The 11,432-nt window shown below is 39.7% G+C and overlaps 1 pseudogene; it reads left to right on the top strand.

The window, feature by feature from the left end:
- Nucleotides 1–949: 949 nt before the first annotated feature.
- On the top strand, nucleotides 950–2,069 carry LOC141517254 (Golgi-resident adenosine 3',5'-bisphosphate 3'-phosphatase pseudogene; annotated as a pseudogene).
- The last annotated feature ends 9,363 nt before the right edge of the window (nucleotides 2,070–11,432 follow it).

Raw genomic sequence — 11,432 nt, 5'->3', positions numbered from 1 at the left:
TTTCAAAACCAAGGGTTTATGAGGCAGCCTCTCCCCTTAAACAAAATCCTAGAAAAATGAAGAAAAACCCATGGAAAGACGGGGGTCCATTGAAAGCTACCTTGAAGACAAAGACCCTAACTCGGAGAGAGTTAGAACTTCTGAGGAGAATATGAATTGGTCTCCAGCCCAGAAAGACTTCAGTAAAGTTTAAAAATCAATTGGAAAAATTGGGAAAAGAAACCCAAGAGGAGTTTAAAAATCATTTGGAAAAATTAAGTAAAGAAACCCAAGAGAAAATTAATACCTTGCAAGAGAAAATTAATGCCTTGCAACAAGAAAAAAAAGCCTTGGAATATACAATTGGACAAGTGCAAAAAGAAAATAATTCTTCAAAACCACAATTGGGCAAATGGAAAACTTCAAAAATAGAAATGACCAGTTGCAAAAGGAGTTGCAAAAGGTAAATGAATATTATTCTCTAAAAAAAAAAAAGAATGGAATCTGTGGAAACTAATGACTTCATGAGACAACAAGAATCTGTTAAACAAAACCAAAAAAAATCAAAAAATAGAAGAAAACATAAAATACATCATCGGAAAAACTACTGACCTAAAGGAGAGATCCAGGAGATACAGCTTAAGAATCACTGGGCTTGCCCTCCCTGCCGTGGGCCGGCGTGGAAGGGGCAGAGCCCGCGGGTGGTGGGCAGCGGGCAGCGGGCGGTGGGCAGCGGGCAGCGGGCAGCGGCCCCGAGCCGGCTGCAGCTCCTCCCCCTCCTGGTGCCCGCGCCTGGGATGGGCCCCGGAGGCCGCGGACAGAGGCGTCGGCCACGGGTGACTCCCCGTCCCCCTCGCAATAGCGGCGCAGAGAGGGTCCGCTCCGGCCCCGGGGGGCAGCGCCGCGGGCATGATGGAGCGGGGCTGAGCCGGGCGCGCCCCGAGCCTCATGGGCCGGCTCCCCGCCAGCCATGGCCCCCATGGGCATCCGCGCTCGGCGTGGCCGTGTTCTGCCTGCTGGGGCTAGGCATGCTCTACCACCTCTACTCCGGCTTCCTGGCCGGCTGCTTTGCCCTCTTCGTCCTGGGGGGCGAGCGGGGGGCAGCCCCAGCGGGCCGGGCTCTGCGGCCGGCGGGGCCACGGTGGACCTGCGCGAGCTCCTGGCCCAGTGGGTGCTGGCCGCCGTGCCAGGTGGCGAGGAGGTGAAGAGGGTCCGCGAGAGCAACATGCTCAACGAGAAGGCCAAGGGCAAGACCCGGGAGGGGGCCGAGGAGATGACCAGCGGGGACGTGCTGTCCAACTGCAAAATGTTCTACCTGCTGCAAACCGCCTTCCCCAACTGCAGGTGAATACCGAAGAACATGTGGATGCAGCTGACCAGGAAGTTATCTTGTGGGATCACAATATCCCTGAAGATATCTTGAGGGAGATAACCAAACCTAAAGAGGTCCCAGCAGAAAGTGTTACTGTTTGGATTGATCCACTTGATGCTACACAAGAATATACAGAGGATCTTCGGAAATATGTCACAACAATGGTGTCAATGGTAAACCAGTACTGGGAGTAATACATAAGCCATTCTCTGCATATACAGTTTGGGCAATGGTGGATGGTGGTTCCAATGTGAAAGCTCCTACCTCCTACAATGACAAGACCCCAAGGATCATCGTGTCTCACTCCCAATCAGGAACAGTTAAACAAGTGGCTCTTCAGACATTTGGTAACCAGACCACAATCATACCTGCAGGTGGTGCAGGTTACAAAGTTTTATCCCTCTTGGATGTGCCTGATGAGAACCAAGAAAAAGCTGATATCTATATCCACGTGACATATATAAAAAAAAATGGGATATTTGTGCTGGCAATGCCCTCCTCAAAGCTCTTGGGGGCCATATGACCACCTTGAGTGGTGAAGAGATAAGTTACACTGGCTCTGATGGCAATGAAGGGGGACTCCTAGCCAGCATCAACTTGAATCATCAAGCACTGGTCAAAAAACTTCCAGAACTTAAGAAGACATCCCACAAATGAACATAAGGTCTGCAAAGGATACATTTCTCCTTCCTAGAGCTGAAAAGAGTCAAGTCTGAAGACCCTGGGCTTCAGACAATCTATGGAAGACTATGCATGATCAAGGCCATCCAGTCTTCTTGAGATGATAGAAAGCAGCAGGGACTCTACCCACTCCCAATCCCTTCCCTTTAAGATGCAAGCTTGAGGAGGATGGGTAGCTTTTTATCTCACCCACCATCTTTATTTTGGAGACTGTTTTCATACAGTCATCATACTCAAGGTGCATATATGTAGATAGAGTATGGGTTGAAATCTAGATCTCAACAGACCATATTTGAGGGATTTGTCATAACTGCATTATTAAATGTATGGTACTTTTCACAAAGAATCAGGAAGAACCAAGGATTAATTTTGAAAACTCATTTGGTATTACTTTATAATATACCTTGCTGTAAATGAGGTCCCATCAAGAATTTCTCCCCAGTTCCTTTTGGATGGAAAGCACAAGGAGCCAAACACCCTCTATATGCAAGAAATAACTATTCATCTATGACAGAACTTTTCTGAGTGATAAAAAATAACAGTTAGATTTTGTTTTTTCCAGAACTTTTAGAAGTTGGTCATCCAAGTGGTAGAAAATATTGAATTTTTGATGATTTGTAAATCATAGTAACCATTATTTCCTGTATATTTTAAAAGAAAATTGTGTTTCTTGACATAAAAAAAATCATTGGGCTTCCTGAGCACATTGAGTCTGGACTCAACATTTCAGGATCTTTTGAAGAAAAATTGTCCTGATATCATGTAACTAGAGGGCAAATAGTTATTGAAAGAATACATCAATCCCCTCTGAAAGGGATCCCAAAATGAAGACATCAAGGAATATTGTGCCCATATTCCAGAACTATCAAATAAAAGGGAAAATCCTGCAAGCAGTCAGAAAGAAACTATTTAGATACCAAGGAGCCACAATAAGGATTACACAGGACCTGGCTGCATCAACTTTAAGGGATCGAAGGGCCTGGAATACAATATTCCAAAGCACAAGGGAGCCTGGAATACAGCCAAGAAGTCACCATCCTGCAAAACTTCTATTTTGATCAATGTATAGCATGGAAACAATGCAAAAACTATCAGACTTTCTTGAGGGGGGGTGGAGAAGGGAGAGTGGGGTGGGTTGTAAAATTCAAAACCTTACAAAAACTGAAAGGTAGAAACTACTATTGTATATAATTGGGAAACTAAGAAAATATTTTTAAAAAGAATTCCTTCACCAACATTTCCAACATTTCCAACAAATTATTAGAATCTAAGAATAGCTGTGAGGACTTTGAGATTCAAGGCAACCCACCAACCTTCTGCATCTACTCTATCAAGCTCTGAAGTCCTCTCAACACTGAAATCTAGTAAGAAATTACAAGTCAGTGACTTCAGATCCATAGAAAGTCCATAGGGAATCTTCCCTGCCTGCCTCATAAGTGACTAATTAATCTCCCACCCTCATATAAGAAGGATACAGTCCCACTAAAGAAATGGTGAAATGGTGGAAAGTATTTTGGAAAGCAATTTGGAATTATGCAGTTAAAATGACTAAAATGGTTATGCCCTTAGAATCGGAGTCCATTATTGGACTTATGCCCCAAGAAAGCCATCCATAAGAAAAAAAGTCCCCAAGCTAAGAATTGGAAACAAAGTTGATGCCTATCAAATGGGATATGGCTACACACATGAATGTAATGTTACTATGCTGGTAGAAATGATATGTCTGATTAATGCAGAGATGCATGAAAATAACTATGAATCGATGCAGAGTAGAGTCAGTAATGACAGTAATTACAATAATGTAAATAGAATGACACCAAAAACAATTGAATATAACAAACTTATAAATATCAAAGCATGTGTTGATCAAAGACATGAGTAGACACCTCCAACCAATCCCTTTGTGGAGGTAAGTGGTCCACAAGTGTTAAACATTACACATGTTTTCAGATTTATTCAAGGTATTGATCAACTATACTGACTTTCCTCTCTAAAAAAGACTATTGTCATATTGATACAGGGAATTATGGACATAGGAAATACAATAATTGGAAACAAAGTTTGTAATCATTTGCACTATTAAAATCCTGACTATACTGTTAAAACAATTCCTCTTGACTTTTGACCTTGGCCATGCTCTCACTGGCAATTCAGGCTAGATGCTAGATTACATGAAGATATGACAATCATCTTAAACTGTAGGAAATGACTTGTTGGACTTAAAGGTCACACACTTTGGGATGGGAAAGACCAATGCACTATCTTGGACCCTCCTTGGAGGACCACCCCAGTGGTGTACATATTGGAGAGCACCTGAAGTCAGGTGCCAAACCACTCACCAAGTGCCACCCTTGTTCAATCTACTATGGAAATGCATTTAAGTGGGGCTGGAAGAAAATTCTCTTCTTTTTTCCTTCTATCCCCCTCTCAGGATGACCACACACTTTCTCTCTCTTAGTTAGAACCTTGTGCTCCTGGCCTAGGCCCTGGAGAACTATGGTCTCTTTTCCTTTGTCCCTTACCCTCAGGCAGTCTCACTTCAAACCATGTTGTTCAGCCCATCCTCAAGCTCCAGCCCTCTGCTCCATGGCCCGTCCCACCCAAGTCTCAGCCCAGCCAGGTCTCCTGGCTACTCTCCTTTCTCTCTTTCTCTCAGGCACATTGCCTACTCCTTTGTTATTCACCCTTTCCTCACCCCACTTTTAATCAGCTTGCTGTCACTTCACAAAAAAAAAAAAAGATTTAATCTGTAAATTTTGCAGGTTTATGAAATAAATCCTGAATTATTTTAACTTCAGGACTGGTAGTGAATTCTTTCACTTTCAAAAAGTATCCATTTTTCTTGGCAACACCAATTTCTTGAGCAACAATATGGGTTATCTTTGGGAAAAGTTGGGGGTGGGATACATGAGATACTACAGAGATGCAAGAAACAGAAAATACAAATCAACATTTTATTTTAAAAAGGAATGAAGAAATGGTAAGGGATGGAGGGAGGGAATCTTCATGCCCCCTGGCTATTTAACCCCTTACTTCTATTTATTTAATTATGGTCCTGGTTATTCTGTGTTGTTGGGTTGAAGGTGAATAGTGGGATCCAGAATTGCATGTTTCAGTCCCCTGAAGTGAAGACTACAATAGGGAAAGGTACTTGTAGGAGTTGGAGTCATGCTGTCATCTTTCTATTCCTGTGATTCATGTTTACTTGATCTTAGAGCTTCTCCCCTTATACTTTCCTTAGAGAACTCAAACTACAAGATGACCCCAGAGTTCCCAAATTCTGGGGGTCTTGAAGTCCCTCAGAGCACCCAAGCCTCAGGGTTGAGTTCACACACCTGCCTTTTCTTTCTAGCCCAAGACTAGAGAATCAACCATCAAATCTGGCTATGCAGCTACTCTATGCATTGAACTGAACTGCTAAGCCAAGGAGAATAGGGTACTTGGTAGCAGTAACTAGAAACCTTGGACAATGACAAAAGATTATGAACTTTCCAAAAAAGGGCAGGAACCAAATCTTTTGGCTTCAAGAAAGAATATGAATAGGGGCTAGCACTGGAAAGGATGAGACAGGATTGGGTGATAAAGCCTGGTATAAGTTTCTGGAGGAGGTTGCTGGGGAGGGGAAGTTCATTTCACCAGAAGTAATAAAGTGACTTTTATCTCATCCAACTGTATGAGCAGACAAGTAACAAACTTTAAAGTGCTATAAGTATAGCCAATTATTATTGTATAGAAACCAGTAAGTATGTGCTAGCCAGAACATAGTCCAAAACAGATTACCATTGTTGTTGCTCTATATAAAAGGAATATAAAAATACACAACAGAAATGTATATCCTGCCAGCTTCTAGGTTCATTTACATACCATCAAAGAGGCTCTTAGAAAAATCTAGCTTAGTTCCCCAGCCTCTAAATGGATCCTTAGGACACTTGTGAGAGGGGGGAGAAAGGGAAAAATGCAGGTAGAATTCCAGGTATAGGTTTTAAAGACAGGCTGAGGGATCATGGATTAAATTGGAGTTAAAAGGAATTTTCCAGCAGAGAGTTGTTGTGGATCCTGGACATCAAAATCTGCAATTGATAAAGTCACAATAGACAACTAGCCTAGGGCATTCTACTGCCTTTTGATGATTCAAAGTTTTGGTTATCCCTTAAGAGACTATCAGTCTTATATTTTAAGGTCTGGTGCTCCTAAATCTCCTTCCTTTAATTTTTTTTTTCATTTTCCTTTTTGCTTTTCCAAATGAATTTTGCAATTATTTTTTTCTAATTCAGTAGAATAATTTTTTGGTAATTTAGTTGAATGACATTTAACATAAATTAGAGCATGTAAAACTTTAATTTTTATTATATTGGTCACAACTTCACATGAACAATTTATAATTCTCCAATTATTTAAATCTGATACTATTCATATAAAAAGCTTTTAATAATTTTCTTTAGATAGATTCTATGTTTTTCTTGGCAGGTGTACTCAGATATTTTATACAGTCTAGAGTTATTTTAAGTGGAATATCTCTTACTATCTTTTCTAACATAGTTTTGTTTGTGATATTTAGGAATGCTAATGATTTATGTGGATTTACTTTAAATTGCTTTAACTAAGTTTTTAGTTGAGACTTCCAGCCAAGATGGCAGAGAGAAGACAGGAACAGTTCTAAACTCTCCTGATCTTTCCCCATCTATCATATGAAACAAACCTCTTAAAAGAAATCCAACCCACAAAACCCAGAAAGAAAAGCCAGGAGAAAGAACATCTACCTCAGGATTTGTCTTCCCCAGCAGCACTGGACGAATTCAGGCAGGTGAGTCTGGGCTCAGAGGGAGGATCAGCCCTGGCTCAACCAGATTAACAGCTGAATTGGAACTGAGAATCTGAGGGCCCGAGAGCCAGACCTGCTGGGTCAGCGGTGGGGCTAGATGGCAGGGGCTTGAGTCAACTAGGGAGTAGAGGTACTGGTGTTGGGGCTATCCCCCAGGAGCTTGTGGACAGGGCTAGGGGGAGAGTTCCAGTGCAGGAGAGCTGCAGACACCATCTGTGGGCTCCTCTGGTATAAGGAACTCAGAGTACACGCCTCCATTACAGCTCAGACCTCTTCCCGGAACAAACAATTGCAAACTAATTCTACCTCAGGCCCAGGTGTATGAACAGAAGAACTAGCTCAGCTGAGAAATGACTTCAGGCCAGGGTAAAGAACACCATTGATTGAAGGCAAAAGCATTCAATAGCTCCAACTCCTCCCTTCAAGCAAAGGGAGAAGGCCTCAATCAAGGTCACAGACACTCCAGAAAAAGAAACCAACACCTCCTACTGGCCAGCCAGAGAAATTGCACTCAGTAAGTAAAGCCTTTAGCAATCCCAAGCCCCTGTGAACCAGCCCCTCCCCAACTCAAGGTCTTAGCAAAATGAAGAAGGGTCAGTGGAAAGGTGGATCCATAGAAAAATTCTTGGAAGGGAAAAACCCTAACTCAGAAAGACCTGGAACTTCTGAGGAGAAATATGATCTGGTCTTCAGCACAGAAAGACTTCCTTGAAGAAATAAGGAAGGAGCTTAAAAATTTGGGAGAGACAATTAATACCTTGCAACAAGAAAACAAATCCTGAGAAAGTACAATTGGACAAATACAAAAGGAGAATAAATCTCTCAGATCCTCAATTGGACAATTACAAAATGTGAATAAATCTCTCACATCATCGATTGGACAAATACAAAATGAGAATAATTCTCTCAGATCCTCAATTGGGCAAATGCAAAAAGAAAATAATTCTCTCAAAACTTCAATTGGTCAAATGGAAAGCTCTGTCAAAAGTAGAACTGACCAATTGGAAAAGGAGTTGCAAAAGGTTAATGAAGAGAATTCCTCCCCAAAAAAAAGAATGGAGTGGGCGGCTATGTGGCATAGTGGATAAAGCACCAGCTTTGGAGTCAGGAGTACCTGGGTTCAAATCTGGGCTCAGACACTTAATAATTACCTAGCTGTGTGGCCTTGGGCAAGCCACTTAACCCCATTTGCCTTGCAAAAACCTAAAAAAAAATACAAAAAAAAGAATGGAGTCTACAGAAACTAATGACTCCATGAGACAGCAAGAGTCAGTTAAACAAAATCAAAAGTTAGAAAAAATAGAAGAAAATGTAAAATACCTCATCAACAAAACCACTGACCTCAAGAATAGAATGAGGAGGGGCAACCTGAAAATTATAGGACTTCCTGAAAACATTGAAGAGAAAAAAAAGCCTGGACTTAATATTACAGGATCTGCCCTGATATCATGGAATTGGAGGGCAAAGTAGTTATTGAAAGAATACATCAATCCCATCCAGAAAAAGATCCTAAATTGAAAACACCAAGGAATGTTGTGGCCAAATTCCAGAACTATCAGATAAAAGAGAAAATCCTGCAAGCAGCCATAAAGAAACAATTTAAATATCAAGGAGCCATAGTAAGGATAACACAGGACCTGGCTGCATCAACATTAAGGGATCAAAGGGCCTGGAACAAGATATTTCAAAGAGCAAAGTTGCTTGGAATGCAGCCAAGAATCTACTTTTCTGCAAAGCTGAGCCTTCTCTTTCAGGGAAAAAAAGATGGACATTTAATGAAATGGAAGAATTCCAAAAATTCCTGATGAAAAGACCAGAGCTAAATAGAAAATTTGGACATCAAACAGGAGGTTCAAGAGACACATGAAAAGGTAAAAAAAAAAAGGGGGGGGGCAGTAAAAGGAAAAAAAACTGCTATCCAGTAAGTTGAAACTGGCTATATCCCAGCATGGGGAAAAAAATTCTCATAAACCTTGAGAATTGTAACTAACAGAATATACCTAGCCAAAAATGATAGATATTCATGATCTATCCATGAGACTGCTATCTAAAAAGATGTAACTGGCTTTAACCCCATTTGGGAGAAAGACTCTAATAACTTTCAAGAATTTTAACTCTATTAGAATGTACTTAGCTAGAAGTGACAGATACTCAGAATTTTCTATGACTCAGATAGAATGATCTAAAAAACACTGCCTCTTTAAAAAGGGGGACAGGAAAGAGATAGGAGGAGAGAGGAGATTGAATGGGGTAAATCTCATTACACTAAGAGCTATAAAAAAAACCTATGGTAATAGAGGGGAAGAAGGGAGCAGATGAGAAACACCTGAATCTTCTTCTCATCAGACTTGCCTTAAAGTCAACCTACACATACTCAGTTAACTTATAAAACATGTAACCTTTCAAGTATTAAAAGGTGAAAATGGGAGGGGGGGACGGAGAAAGGTAAGGGGAGTGGGGGAAAAAGGGGAAATAACAAAAGGAAGGGAAGGAAAAAGGGAAAAGGGAAAAGGGAAAAGGGAAAGGGGAAAGAAAGGGGAGGGGTGATATAGGAGGGCAAACACACTGAAGGGGGTGGTATTCAGAAGCAAAATACTGGGGAATATGGATAAAGGGGGGAAATGGGAAAAAATACAAACAGAGGGAAGATAGCACAGAGGGCAATAAAGAATTAGTAATCATAACTTTGAATGTGACATGTAAGCAAATAGCAGAGTAGACTAAAAACCAGGATCCTACAATATGCTGCTCACAAGAAACTCATTTGAAGCAGAGAGATACATACAGAGTAAAGGTAAAAGGTTAGAACAAAATATATTTTGCTTCAGCTGAAGTAAAAAAAAGCAGGTGTAGCAATCCTTATCTCAGACAAAGCAGTAGCAAAAATAGATAGCTTTAAAAGAGATAAGGAAGGAGGCTTTATCCTCCTAAAAGGTACCATAGACAATAAAGTCATTTCAATATTGAATATATACACCCAGTGGGACAGCACCCAAATTCTTAGAGGAGAAGCTGAAAGAACTACAGGAAGACATAGACAGCAAAACTCTACTAGTGGGAGACCTCAACCTCCTGGTCTCAGATCTAGATAAATCGAATCATAAAATAAACAAGAAAGAAGTTAAGAAGGTAAATAGATTGTTAGAAAAATTAGATATAGTAGACTTATGGAGGAAACTGAATGGGGATAGAAAGGAATATACCTTTTTCTCTGCAGTACATGGAACTTATACAAAAATTGACCATGCACTAGGACATAAAAACCTAATGATCAACTGCAGAAAGGCAGAAATAGTGAATACATCTTTCTCAGATCACAATGCAATAAAAGTCATATACAATACTGGGCCAAGGAGATATAGACCCAGAACAAATTGGAAACTGAATAACCTCATTTTAAAAAATGAGTGGACCAAAAAACAAATTATAGAAAGAATTAACCATTTTATCCTAGATAATGATAATAATGAAACAACATACTAAAACCTATGAGATTCATTCAAAGCAACTCTCAGGGGATATAGTATAGCTCTAAATGCTTACATGAATAAATTGGAGAAAAAGGAAATCAATGAACTAAACACTCAGCTAAAAAATTAGAGAAAGAACATATCAAAAGTCCCCAATTAAATACCAAATTAGAAATTCTAAAAATTAAAGGAGAAATTAATAAAATTCAAAGCAAAAAAAACTATTGAATTAATAAATAAAACCAAAACTTAGTATTATGAAAAAACCAATAAAATTGATAACCCTCTGGTCAATTTGATTAAAAAAGAAGAAAGAAGAAAACCAAATTGCTAGTATCATAAATGAAAAAAAGGTGAACTTACCACCAATGATGAGGAAATTAAAATAATAATTAGAAATTATTTTGCCCAGCTCTATGCTAATAAATTTGATAATCTAAGTGAAATGGATGAATATTTACAAAAATATAAGTTGCCCAAGTTAAATGAAGAATAGATTAAATACCTAAACAATCCTATCTCAGAAAAAGAAATTCAACAAGCCAACACTGAACTACTCAAGAAAAAATCTCTAGGGCCTGATGGATTCACAAGTGAATTCTACCAAACATTTAAGGAACAATTTGGTTCCAATTCTCTATAAACTCTTTGGAAAAATAGAGAAAGATGGAACTCTGCCTAACTCTTTCTATGAAACCAATATGGTGCTGTTACCTAAACCAGGAAGAGTTAAAACAGAGAAAGAAAATTATAGACCTATTTCCCTGATGAATATAGATGCACAAATCTTAAATAAAATCTTAGCAAAACGATTACAAGTTATCATTAGGATAATACATTATGATCAAATAGGATTTATTCCAGGAATGCAGGGTTGGTTCAATATTAGGAAAACTGTTAGTATACCCAATTATATCAACAACAAACCTATCAGAAATCATATGATCATATCAATAAATGCTGAAAAAGCTTTTGACAAAATACAGCATCCATTCCTGTTAAAAACACTAGAGAGTGTAGGAATAAATGGACTGTTCCTTAAAATAATTAGCAGTATCTCTCTGAAACCATCAACAAGCATTATATTCAATGGGGAGAGGCTAGAGGC

Source organism: Macrotis lagotis, chromosome 1, assembly GCF_037893015.1.
Source record: "Macrotis lagotis isolate mMagLag1 chromosome 1, bilby.v1.9.chrom.fasta, whole genome shotgun sequence".
NCBI lineage: Eukaryota > Metazoa > Chordata > Mammalia > Peramelemorphia > Peramelidae > Macrotis > Macrotis lagotis.
Note: the sequence above shows the minus strand (reverse complement) of the source record. Positions and strands in the feature narration are given on the sequence as shown.